We start from the raw sequence: 13,005 nt of genomic DNA, 5'->3' as shown, positions 1-13,005 counted from the left end.
CCGGATGATCTGTATCGATCATTTTTTTACTAAATATTTTGACTCATCACATACGCTGCTGTTGCTGTTTATTATCTATCCTGTTACATTGTCACTTTATCCTTACCTACACTATATATACAAAACTATGTGGACATCCCTTCAAATTAGTGGATTCAGCTATTTAAGCTGACAGCTGTATAACATCACAGACATGCAATCTCCATAGACAAACGTTGGCAGTAGAATGGCCTTACTGAAGAGCTCAGTGACTTTCAACGTGGCACCGTCATAGGATGCCACCTTTCCAACAAGTCAGTTCGTCACATTTCTGCCCTGCTAGAGCTGCCCTGCCAACTGTAAGTGCTGTTATTGTGAAGTGGAAACGTCTAGGAGCAACAACGACTCAGCCACGAAGTGGTAGGCCACACAAGCTCACAGAACGGGACCGCCGAGTACTGAAGCACGTAGAAAACGTCTGTCCTCGGTTGCAACACTCTCTACCAAGTTACAAACTGCCTCTGGAAGCAAAGTCAGCACAATAACTGTTCGTCGGGAGCTTCATGAAATGGGTTTCCATGGCCGAGCAGCCGCACACAAGCCTAAGATCACCATGCGCAATGCCAAGCGTCGGCTGGAGTGGTCTAAAGCTCGTCGCCATTTTACTCTGGGGCAGTGGAAAGGCGTTCTCTGGAGTGATGAATAACGCTTCATCATCTGGCAGTCTGACAGAAGAACCTGCCCCAATGCATAGTGCCAACTGTAAAATTTGGTGGATATGGAATAATGGTCTGGGGCTGTTTTTCATGGTTGGGGCTAGGCCCCTTAGTTCCAGTGAAGGGAAATCTTAATGCTACAGCATACAATGATATTTCTAGACGATTCTGTGCTTACAACTTTGTGGCAACAGTTTGGGAAAGGCCCTTTCTTGTTTCAGCATGACAATGCCCCCGTGCACAAAGTGAGGTCCACTTGACTGGCCTGCACAGAGCCCTGACCTCAACCCCATTGCTAGGCTCCAATTCAATTGGCAACAGATTTTCATGCAAATATTCTAAAATCTGCATAAAAACAATATGTGCATTTCAGAGTTTCCTTCAGTAAAATTTGGTGCCGGACAACTAGACCATGAAGATTTTCATTTACCAGACATTTGAGAAATTTACCGGACATCCATATGCATTCAGATCTGACCTGACACAGCCAGCGCCATGAATAAAGGAAGGATATTGGCCAAATGAGCCACATTTACGTGTCCTTAAAAACAGCCTATAACAAATCACAACAACACTATTCCTTGAGTTTTGATGTGTAGCAAAACTTTATAGCCTATTTTTGTTTTTGTTTTTACAATAATTGTCAGCTGTCGGAGATTTGGCCTACAGTTGGAACTTAATATGGCCAAAAAAAATGGCTCAACGGAACGTGACAATACACGTGCCAACTGGTTTAAACCTTCACAAAAGTTTTGAACAGGCTGTATTGCAGCAATTACCAACAAAGGCAAGTGCCTACCGTACCCAACAAATGACAGAAATAGGCTAATGTTATTTATTTCACAAAATACCTACTTATAACCTGTCTTAAACTAAATACGGAGCACACAATTAAAAAAGACCGATGTAATTTAATTTAGCCAATGAAAATGTCTTAACAGAATTAAACAAATCAGGTATTGCATATTAATAAATAGGCTTACAATAAATGATACACGATAATTATGAAATAAATTAGTATAAATAAACATCAGTTTCAAAATGGCGTCCTACCTGAGTAGGGATTTGCCTGCATTTAGCTACACCAACGTTCTTCTCATCTTAGTCCACTACAATATTAGACTTATATTAAATTCCACTTGGAGGCTTTTCACTCTTTTTCACTCTTTTTCCTCTAACTTTTGTTTTACTTTCAATGAAAACGGCCTCCATCTTCAGGCCAAGGCTCCTCCTCCGTCGCTTTCTCTCACTCCTCAGCAGTAGGTGCACGTGTGCGCAAGGCGTGAGAGAATGGTTGTGAAGCGCAAATTCAGGGTGTAGGCTATGATAAGACAGCCACTCCTGGACAATTTGTCCTGCTACTATTTTATTTATCAGGCTTTTCATTTTTTTTTGGGGGGGGGGGGGCAATTAGACCTACTGGGTAAGGGAAACCATTTTCCCATCAGATTGATTTGCTGCAGAGAAAAGTCTGTGCATAAATAGGTAGTGCACATAAAAACGGTGGTTAAATTCCCATGTACCGAATAAAAAAATACAAGTTAAATGAGTTTCCATGGCATTTTCAACTCAAGGCATACGGATGGTTTGGTCACTAAAGATGGTACGTGTAGTGAATGTGCCCACTCTGGTATATACTCATGTGCACTCTAGCCAACAGATTACAGATACAGCGCAGGTATAGTCTACTACAGGATGAGAAGATTATGGACAAAAGTGCAATACGACGTTCTGCGTCGAGGCTGATGTCCAGCGGGTCTGTTCAGGGGGGTCGACCCAGAGGTCAGGGAGCGGGACGAACCGGACGGTTATGGTGGAATGCCTGAATCGTCTCTGGGTCGAGGATGTCCTTGTCGGGGACCCAGGACCAGTCTTCAGGCCCATAACCTTCCCAGTCCACTAGATAGTGGATGTGACCTCTCAGGCGTTTGGAATCTGAAGATGGCCTGAATGGCGTAGGCAGGTTCCCCTACGACGTCCAACGGTTTGGGGCGCACTGCGGGTTGAGACTGTAGGATGAAGAGGACTGTAGGTGACCGGTTTTAACAGAGACACAAGGAAGGACGAGGAGATTTTATAATGACGGGGTAACTGGAGGCAGTACGTGACAGGGTTGATGCAATGGGTTATCTTGAAGGGACCAGTGAAGCGAGGACAGAACTTTTTGCAGGGGAGGCGGAGCCGGATGTCTCTGGTAGAGAGCCACACACGCTGTCCGGGGTGAAAGAGTGGCGTAGGTCGGCGGCGTCTGTCGGCAAAGCGTTTCTGGGTATTAGAGGCTTCCTGCAGATGCCGGTGAGCGGTCTCCCATACCCGCTCACTATGCCGAAACCAGTCATCGACAGCTGGGACAGTACCAGGCTCCGCCTCCCAGGGAAACATGGGGGGGGGTTGGTAACCAAGGACACACTGAAACGGAGTAAGGTGGAGGGATGAATACATGAGTGAGTTCTGAGCGTATTCGGCCCAGGCCATATACCGACTCCAGTCGTGTGGAGAGGCAGAACATTGTTGGCGGAGGTACTTCCCTATTTCTTGGTTCAGGTGTTCCGTCTGCCCGTTGGTCTGAGGATGGTACCAGGAGGAGAGGCTGAGGGCGACCCCCAGTCGGTCACAGAAGGCTCGCCATACCCGGGAGACAAACTGGGGCCCGCGGTCAGAGATGATGTCATCCGGAATCCCATACAGACGGAACACCTGTTGGAACATACACTCAACATTGCATCAGTTGGTGTCTAACAGCTGCTGGTACGTAACTCTTCCCAGCTGGTAACCTCCCACTGTACCGGCCTCATAATGCAAGAGGAAGGAAGAATGGGTGTAGGGTCGGAGTTACTAGTCGGAAGGTCAAACTGTCGGGAGAGAGCATCAGCTTTTACGTTTTTCTTTCCAGGGATGTAAGTAACATGAAAATGGAAGCGTGTGAAGAAGAGATCCCAGCGGGCTTGTCTGGAGTTTAACCTCTTGGCCCCTCTGATATATTCCAGATTACGATGATCTGTCAGGACGAGAAAGGGATGTTGTGCGCCCTCCAACCAGTGGCGCCACTCCTCGAGGGCCAGCTTGATGGCAAGGAGTTCTCTGTTCCTCACATCGTAATTCCTCTCAGCGGGGGATAACTTCCTGCAGAAGAAGGCACAAGGATGTGATTTTGGAGGTGTTCCCACCCGCTGAGAGAGTGTGTCTCCTACTCCTACTTCGGAGGCATCCACCTCCAGGGTGAAAGGAAGGGTCGGATCAGGTTGGCGAAGCACAGGAGCTGAGGTGAAGAGGCGTGTCAGTACGAAACCGAGGAAGTTTACGGAGGTTACATGGAAGGTGCTCTTTTCAGTCTTCACATAACGGTTATGGTCAAGGAGCCGTTGAAGAACCCTTTGTACCTGCTGTATGTGTTCCTTCAGGGAGTAAATCAGGACGTCATCAATGTAGACGATGAGAAAGCGGTTGATCACATCCTGGAAAACCTCGTTCATAAAGGATTGGAAGACGGCGGGGGCGTTAGTAAGGCCGTAGGGCATGACCAGGTATTCATAGTGCCCTCGAGTGGTGATAGAGGCCGTCTTCCATTCATCGCCTTCACGTATACGGACAAGGTTATAAGCACTCCGCAGGTCGAGTTTTGTATAGATGTTGGCGCGGCCCACTTGTTCAAGGGTCGCTGGGATCAGAGGGAAACTGTTCTTGACCTGTAATGTCATTCAGGGAACGGTAATCAATACATTGACGAAGACCACCGTCCTTTTTTCCAACGAAGAAGAAGCTGGACGCATCCGGGGAAGAAGAAGGACGAATTAAACGGTTTGAATGCTTCATCAATGTAGTTCTCCATTGCCTCATTTTCCGGGATAGATGGGGGATAAACACGGCCCTTCGGTGGGGACACTCCAGGGAGTAAGTCAATAGCACAGTCCCCTGGGTGATGTGGTGACACAGTGGAGGCCTTGATTTTGCTGTACTGGGCATATTCAGATGTTATGGTGGGTGGCACTGCAGAGGCCTCAATGGTGGTGGCTCTGCAGGGTAGGCTGAGACAACTGGTGAAGCAGGTAGAAGACCAGGACAGTAGTTCACCTTGTCGCCACCAGATGGCAGGGTCGTGATGGCAAAGTCAGGGGTGTTCAAGGATGAGTGGCTGTTTGGGGGATTAGAGTTCCATGAGTTGAATGGTTTCGGTGTGGAAGACTCCAATCTGGAGGGTAACGCTCTGTGTCAGGTGCGTAATGAAGCCTTTGCCCAATGGCTGCCCGTCCAGGGTGTTAATCCTTAAGGGAGGGGTGACAGGTGTAAGGGAGGGGTGACAGGTGTAAGATCAATGTTAAGCTCTTGTACCAGCTGGTGATCGATAAAACTACCTGCTGCTCCCGAATCTAGACAGGGCTACGTTCAAGAACACAAAGAAACAGGGCTACATTCAAGAACACAAGGTGAACTAAGAAAATAAATACAGAACCTTACACCTACAGGAGACTTTTGAAGTAACTTAATCAGATTAAAACATTGTGACTGGTTGTGTTTCTGCCACATATAAAAGGTAATACATTTTAAAAGTTAAATGATAAATATTTAGTCTATATTGAAGCTGTCGATAGTAGATCCACAAATCGAATGAAACATTCAAATCATTCAAATGACATTTTCACTGCAGCCTAGAGTAGAATTTTGTATTCGCTTGAAAACAATAATGTAACTATTCATTGCATTGTGGTGTTGTAGGCTAGTCCAGGTAGGATAATTGTATTTTCCCTAAACAAGATCAATAGGGGAGCGTTTTGAGCTGCGTGTTTCATGTCTTCACTGTTCTTTCATGCGCAATGATGCACCTGGCCTCTCCACTGGCCTATCAGCTGTCCCTTATAACACCCATTAATAAAATGAGGAGGTCCCGTGAAGAACACGGGCCCGCCTATAGAAATTAAATTCCTGTCCAACTGGTTCATTCTGGCACAGGTCCTTGTCTCAAATATTTTGTTATCTTATTTTAAGAGAAACGGGGCTGGCAGGTAGGATTTAGTTCCTTCCTGTCTCTGGCTCACACTCCAGTACAATAGGAGGCGGTAATCCACCATAACGTTGGATTCCAACCGCCGATAAACCCCACAGAATAATACGACTTTAAACCAGACCAGAGAGCAAAAGGGATAACTGTGCCCAAAATATATATTCTCCAGCAGGTAGCGTTTTTTTTTTTTGCTCACCAAGTGAGGAGTTTTTGTATGGTCAGTACTATCCGGAATACTTGGTATGTTCCTACCCTAAACTAACCCTTACCATTTTACATTTCAACTTCGCTGGGATAGGGTGGACGTCCCAAGGATCCCGAGTAGCACGGACCGGTTTTTTAATAGAGGTCAATGAGAGTGTCGAATTTGGTTAACAAAACATTGAATGGCTTATTTGCTATGTGTGGCTTATTTGATTGAATATAAGTTTCGTAATGATTAGGTTATTACGACTGTACTGGTATAAGCAGGACACGTGACATCCCGGCAACTTTGAGAAATATTACTTTATATCGGCGTTGTGCCTGGTCGTCACTAGTTACCACAGCCACAAAGTCATAAACCCCGACCATTTCTACAATTTATCTTAAAATGTGATTTTAGTCCCTAACCTTAACCCCACTGCTAACCTTATGCCTGACTCGAACCTGAAATTAAAAAACCAAAAGCTTAATTTTGCTTTCATGAATTTATACTATATAGCCAATGTGTTCCAGCTGTTCCCTCTCTCGCGTGAGCATGCCAGATATTATGGAGGAACCGTGAGTTCACGCGAGAGTTGAAACGCCCACTTACACAGACAGGAACCGTGACATTTTATTTTAACGGTAAACAGCCTGAGGAAACTATCTTATTTATCCACCATCTTCCCTTGTTATTCCACCGGAAGAATTTGAATGTTGTACAACTTGGCAGCCTTGTCGATGGAGGAGTACAAGTTGGGACAATTTTATAATAAATGTCGCGTTTAAATAACAATTGCACTTAAATAAACTATTCTTCACATCGGCACAACACGAAATCCAATATATCAACTGCAACAGCGTAGAAGTTTGAGGTAACGTTAATCATGATTGTTTTAGCTAACGTTACATGGACTTTTCTTGAAGTCCGTCTGTTTTCTCTGACAATGATAGCGGACTAAACTCTACTCCATGGTGAAGGAAGTTTCTGATGAGCTTCCTCCTTACCGTGGAGTGGAGTTTGGTCCGCTACCCAATGCGACTTGAGGCATGTGAGTTAGCCAGCCAGCTACCAAGCTAGTCAGCCAGCTAGCTCGTTAACATCATATATCGACTCACCAGTCGATATACTCTGGCCGGCGGTACTCTTAACCTAGCTAGATATTGGTAACAAAACAACTTGATTGTTAGAGTTGGGTTCATTTGCAGCGTTAATTATCTAGCTAGGTTAGAGAACTTAAATCAGTGTTGCAAAAAAGAAAAATTCAGAGTTCCGCTACTGGCTCCTTGATTTGACGTTTTGCAGTTGTCTTGACGTCACAGCACCAATTTGCCTAACTGCGGTCCCCTGCATAACCTTTCAGAATTGAGTGGGAAAGGTAATAATAATATGCCATTTAGCAGACGCTTTTATCCAAAGCGACTTACAGTCATGCGTGCATACATTATTCGTTTTTTGTGTATGGGTGGTCCCGGGGATCGAACCCACTACCTTAGCGTAACAAGCGCCATGCTCTACCAGCTGAGCTACAGAGGACCACGAAAGTTGCCAAATGCTATAGAATGAAACCCTTGGTGTCAACGACTTTGTCACTAGAATCTTTTACCAATAAGTCGCTGGAGGGGTCTGAAAACTCTCAAAATATAGCTAGTGACAAAGTCACTAAATTGATAACACTGGAGCCCTTATTTAGAAAATATCCTCGTAGTTAGCCTGTTAAACTCTGACATATCATGGCGTTCGCACATTTGTTTGTGCATGCCTCCACCTACTGTGCGGGAGTGTGGTCGATCACTTAACATTTTGGGGTCAATCATTTAGCTGACGTACCTAGTTCACCCCTGGTAGCTAACTAGCTATCAGTAACTGTAAAGTTGGTAAAAGCGCATCACGTTTTGCTTCCTTTCCAATTTCGCCATTCAGATGACCTAGCTAACTTAGCTAGTGTTATTGACTGCAACTTCTAACATTAGCTTGCTCCCGAGTGGCGCAAAGGTCTAGAGCCGTATCTACAGACCCGGGTTCGATCCCGGGCTGTATCACAACCGGCCGTGATCGGGAGCAGTGTTGCCAACTTAGCGACTTTGTCGCTATATTTGGCGAGTTTTCATACCTCTCTAGCGACACATTTTCAAAAAAGCGACTAGCGACAAATCTAGCGACTTTTTCTGGTGTTATTGGAGACTTTTGGAGACTGACGTGAAAGCACGTATCGTTCTTACTCTTCTCAACGAGCAGCGGGTGCTTTGTTACCCCCGTCCCAAAGCACTCACAGGCGGCCCAGTCCTCGCGCTGCAGTCAGAGCAGGAGATGTTCACCCCTCCGCATCCAGACTGCAAATGAATCACGCATGCGGGAAGCCGCCGCTGGCTGATGGCTTACATTCAGGGCGGGATGTAAATGTAGGGTGTTTTTTACTCACTTTTTGTCTCTCCCACGACGTTATTCCTCTCTCCTACAGCGTTATTCCTCTCCTACAGCGTTATTCCTCTCTCCTACAGCATTATTCCTCTCTCCTACAGCGTTATTCCTCTCTCCTACAGCGTTGTTCCTCTCTCCTACAGCGTTATTCCTCTCTCCTACAGCGTTATTCCTCTCTCCTACAGCGTTGTTCCTCCCTCCTACAGCGTTGTTCCTCCCTCCTACAGCGTTGTTCCTCTCTCCTACAGCGTTATTCCTCTCTCCTACAGCGTTATTCCTCTCTCCTACAGCGTTATTCCTCTCTCCTACAGCGTTATTCCCCTCTCTCCTACAGCGTTATTCCCCCTCTCCTACAGCGTTATTCCTCTCTCCTACAGCGTTATTCCTCTCCCCTACAGCGTTATTCCTCTCTCCTACAGCGTTATTCCCCTCTCCTACAGCGTTATTCCTCTCTCCTACAGCGTTATTCCTCTCTCCTACAGCGTTATTCTTCACTCCTACAGCGTTATTCCTCCTTCCTACAGCGTTATTCCTCTCTCCTACAGCGTTATTCCTCTCTCCTACAGCGTTATTCCCCTCTCTCCTACAGCGTTATTCCCCCTCTCCTACAGCGTTATTCCTCTCTCCTACAGCGTTATTCCTCCCCCCTACAGCGTTATTCCCCTCTCCTACAGCGTTATTCCTCTCTCCTACAGCGTTATTCCTCTCTCCTACAGCGTTATTCCTCTCTCCTACAGCGTTATTCCCCTCTCCTACAGCGTTATTCCTCTCCTACAGCGTTATTCCTCTCTCCTACAGCATTATTCCTCTCTCCTACAGCGTTATTCCTCTCTCCTACAGCGTTATTCCTCTCTCCTACAGCGTTATTCCTCTCTCCTACAGCGTTATTCCCCACCCCTACAGCGTTATTCCTCTCTCCTACAGCGCCCATCACAATTACATGCACATGGCCAATTATGCAAATTAGGCGATGACGTCATTTAGCGACTTTTAGGACAGCCAATAGCTACTTTCCTTACTGAGGAGTTGGCAACGCTGATCGGGAGGCCCATAGGGCGGCGCAGAATTGGCCCAGCGTCGTCCGGGTTAGGGGAGGGTTTGGCCCGGGTAGGCCGTCATTGTAAATAAGAATTTGTTCTTAACTGACTTGCCTAGTTAAATAAATAAAACATTTTAGTTAGGAGGTAATCAGTGTCATCCGATCTAGCTAACGGTAGTTGCCCTGCCTGAGACATGGCTGTAGACTCCTACACAACAGTCATGGCTCAGGACTAGTCAACTAACTAATACCTTAGCATATAATAGTGCTGAGTAATTAACCCAAATGTATTTTTTTTTTGGGGGGGGGGGGTTATTAAACAACTAATTGTTTCAATTACATGAATTCCATTTAGTTTTTTTTAGCCCAACGCGCCGTTTCTCTAGAGAGAAATTAAATCATTCAGGAGAGAAATAAAGTCAAGAACTATGTGGGACGCTAGGCTAAAGGGAGTTGTAGTTTTCATTAACAAAATATTTTACCTAGTTCAGCGCAGGAATGTGGTAATTAACTACAATGACCATAATCCATTGCACATGTTCTTTCTGGCTCGGACAGAGATGCATACACTTATACACCTGCTACGTTACATTCATTTAGCAGATCCTTGTATCCGGTGCGATTTACGGTTAGTGCATTAATCTTAGCTAGGTAGGACAACCACATCAGTCATAGTAAGTTCATTTTTCTTAAATGAAGTAGCTATCAGCAAAGTCACAGCTAGTAAGTGGGGAAAAGAGTGAAGTGTGAGTGTTGGTTCACAAAAGGCATTTTTTGGTGTTGGGGGGGGGGGGGTGGTATTATTTAAGATACTATTTGAAGAGGGTTTCAGATGTTTTTGGAAGATGGACAGGGACTCTGCTGTCCTAGCTTTAGGGGGAAGCAGGTTCCACAATTGGGGTGCCAGGACAGAGAAGACCAGAAGTGGCAGAACGGAGTGCTCCGGTTGGGGTGTAGGGTTTGAGCAGAGCCTGAAGGTGAGGAGGGGCAGTTCCTCTTGCTCCTCCGTAAGCAAGCACCATGGTCTTGTAGTGGATGCGAGCTTCGACTGGAAGCCAGTGGAGTGTACGGAGGAGCGGGGTGACATGGGAGAATTTGGGAAGCTTGAACACCAGGCATGCTTCAGCTTTCTGGATAAGTTGCAGGGGTTTGATGGCACAAGCAGGGAGCCCAGCCAACAGTGAGTTGCAGTAGTCCAGACGGGAGATGACAAGAGCCTGGATTAGGACATGTGCCGCTTCCTGTGTGAGGCAGGGTCATACTCTATGGATGTTGTAGAGCATGAACCTGCAGGAGAGAGTCGCTGCTTTGATTTTTGCGGAGTCATGTCACCCATTTAGCATGTTTGGGATGCTCTGGATCAACGTCTACGACAGCGTGTTCCAGTTCCCGCCAATATCCAGTAACTTGAAGAGGAGTAGAACAACATTCCACAGGCCACAATCAACAGCCTGATCAACTCTATGCGAAGGAGACGTGTCGCTCTGCATGAGGCAAATGGTGGTCACACCAGATACTGACTGGTTTTCTGATCCACGCCCCTACCTTTTCTAAGGTATCTGTGACCAACAGATGCATATCTGTATTCCCAATTATGTGCAGTCCATAGATTAGGGCCTAATACATTTAATTCAATTGACTGATTTCCTGTAACTCATTAAAAGCTTTGAAATTGTTGCATGTTGCGTTTAATATTTTTGTTCAGTATACAATGTTGTTGATCCTTCCTCAGTTTTCTCCTATCACAACCATTGAAATCTAACTGTTTTAAAGTCACTATTGTCCTCATGTTGAAATCCCTGAGCGGTTTCCTTCCTCTCCGGCAACTGAGTTAGGACACCTGTGTCTTTTTAGTGACTGGGTGTATTAATTACTTCACCAAGCTCAAATAAGTGCCATTCTTTGCTAAGTATTGGAAAACCTCCCTGGTCTTTGTGGTTAAATCTGTGTTTGAAATTCACTGCTGGACTGAGGGACCTTTCAGATGTACATTTTAGTCATTTAGCATACGCTCTAATCCAGAGTTACTTACAGTTAGTGCATTCATCTTAAGATGGCTAGGTGGGACAACCACATTAGTCATAGTAAGTAAATAGTAAGATAATTGTATGTGTTTTGTTCATAGATGAGGTAGTCCATTCAAAAAATAATGTTAAAGGTCATGAACAGTCCAAATCATGTTTTTCATGAAATTGGATGATATTCGAAGGAAACCAGATCAAAATATGATGACCAAAGTATGAATAATTACTGTTGCTTCTACATTGATAAAGTTTGATCATAAAGTTACTGGTCCTCTCCCCCATGTCAAACACTTGGATTCATTATTAAGGGGACATCACCTTAACTCTCATTTTAGTTAAACATTTGGACACAGTTGTCAAGTCAACACATCGTCAATGCTTTTATGAACCGCATCATGTTAGTTTGTTGGTGATGTGGACACTAAGGAACTTGAAGCTCTCAACCTGCTCCACTACAGCCCTGTTGATGAGAATGGGGGGGTGCTCAGTCCTCTTTTTTTTCCTGTAGTCCACAATCATCTCCTTTGTCTTGATCACGTTGAAGAAGAGGTTGTTATCCTGGCACCACACGGCCAGGTCTCTGACCTCCTCCTTATAGGCTGTCTCATCGTTGTCGGTGATCAGGCCTACCACTGTTGTGTCATCGGCAAACTTAATGATGGTGTTGGAGTCGTGCCTGACCATGCAGTCATGGGTGAACAGAGAGTACAGGAGGGGACTGAGCACGCACCCCTGAGGGGCCCCTGTGTTGAGGATCAGCGTGGCAGATGTGTTGTTACCTACCCTTACCACCTGGGGGCGGCCTGTCAGGAAGTCCAGGATCCAGTTGCAGAGGGAGGTGTTTAGTCCCAGGGTCCTTAGCTTAGTGATGAGCTTTGTGGGCACTATGGTGTTGAACGCTGAGCTGTAGTCAATGAACAGCATTCTCACGTAGGTGTTCCTTTTGTCCAGGTGTGAAAGGGCAGTGTGGAGTGCAATGGAGATTGCGTCATCTGTGGATCTATTGGGGTGGTATGCAAATTGGAGTGGGTCTAGGGTTTCTGGGATAATGGGATGATGGTGTTGATGTGAGCCATGACCAGCTTTTCAAAGCACTTCATGGCTTCTGACGTGAGTGCTATGGGTCGGTAGTCATTTAGGCAGGTTACCTTAGTGTTCTTGGGCACAGGGACTATGGTGGTCTGCTTGAAACATGTTGGTATTACAGACTCAGACAGGGAGAGGTTGAAAATGTCAGTGAAGACACTTGCCAGTTGGTCAGCACATGCTCTGAGTACACGTCCTGGTAATCCATCTGGCCCTGCGGCCTTGTGAATGTTGGCCTGTTTAAAGGTCTTACTCACATCGGCTACAGAGAGCGTGATCACACAGGGTCTAAAATGATGCAACTTATTCAATAAAAATGTCCATGCAACTTATGTGACTTGTTACGCACATTTTTACTCCTGAACTTATTTAGGCTTGCCAGTTGAATACTTATTGACTCAAGATATTTCAGCTTTTCTTTTTTAATTAATTTGTAAAACTTTCTAAAAAACATAATTCCACTTTGACATTATGGTGTATTGTGCGTAGGCCAGTGACAATAAAAACATATATTTAATCAATTTTATTCAGGCTGTAACACATGGGAAAAGTCAAGG

This window comes from Coregonus lavaretus (assembly GCF_964263955.1).
Source record: "Coregonus lavaretus genome assembly, chromosome: 9".
Lineage (NCBI taxonomy): Eukaryota > Metazoa > Chordata > Actinopteri > Salmoniformes > Salmonidae > Coregonus > Coregonus lavaretus.
Note: the sequence above shows the minus strand (reverse complement) of the source record.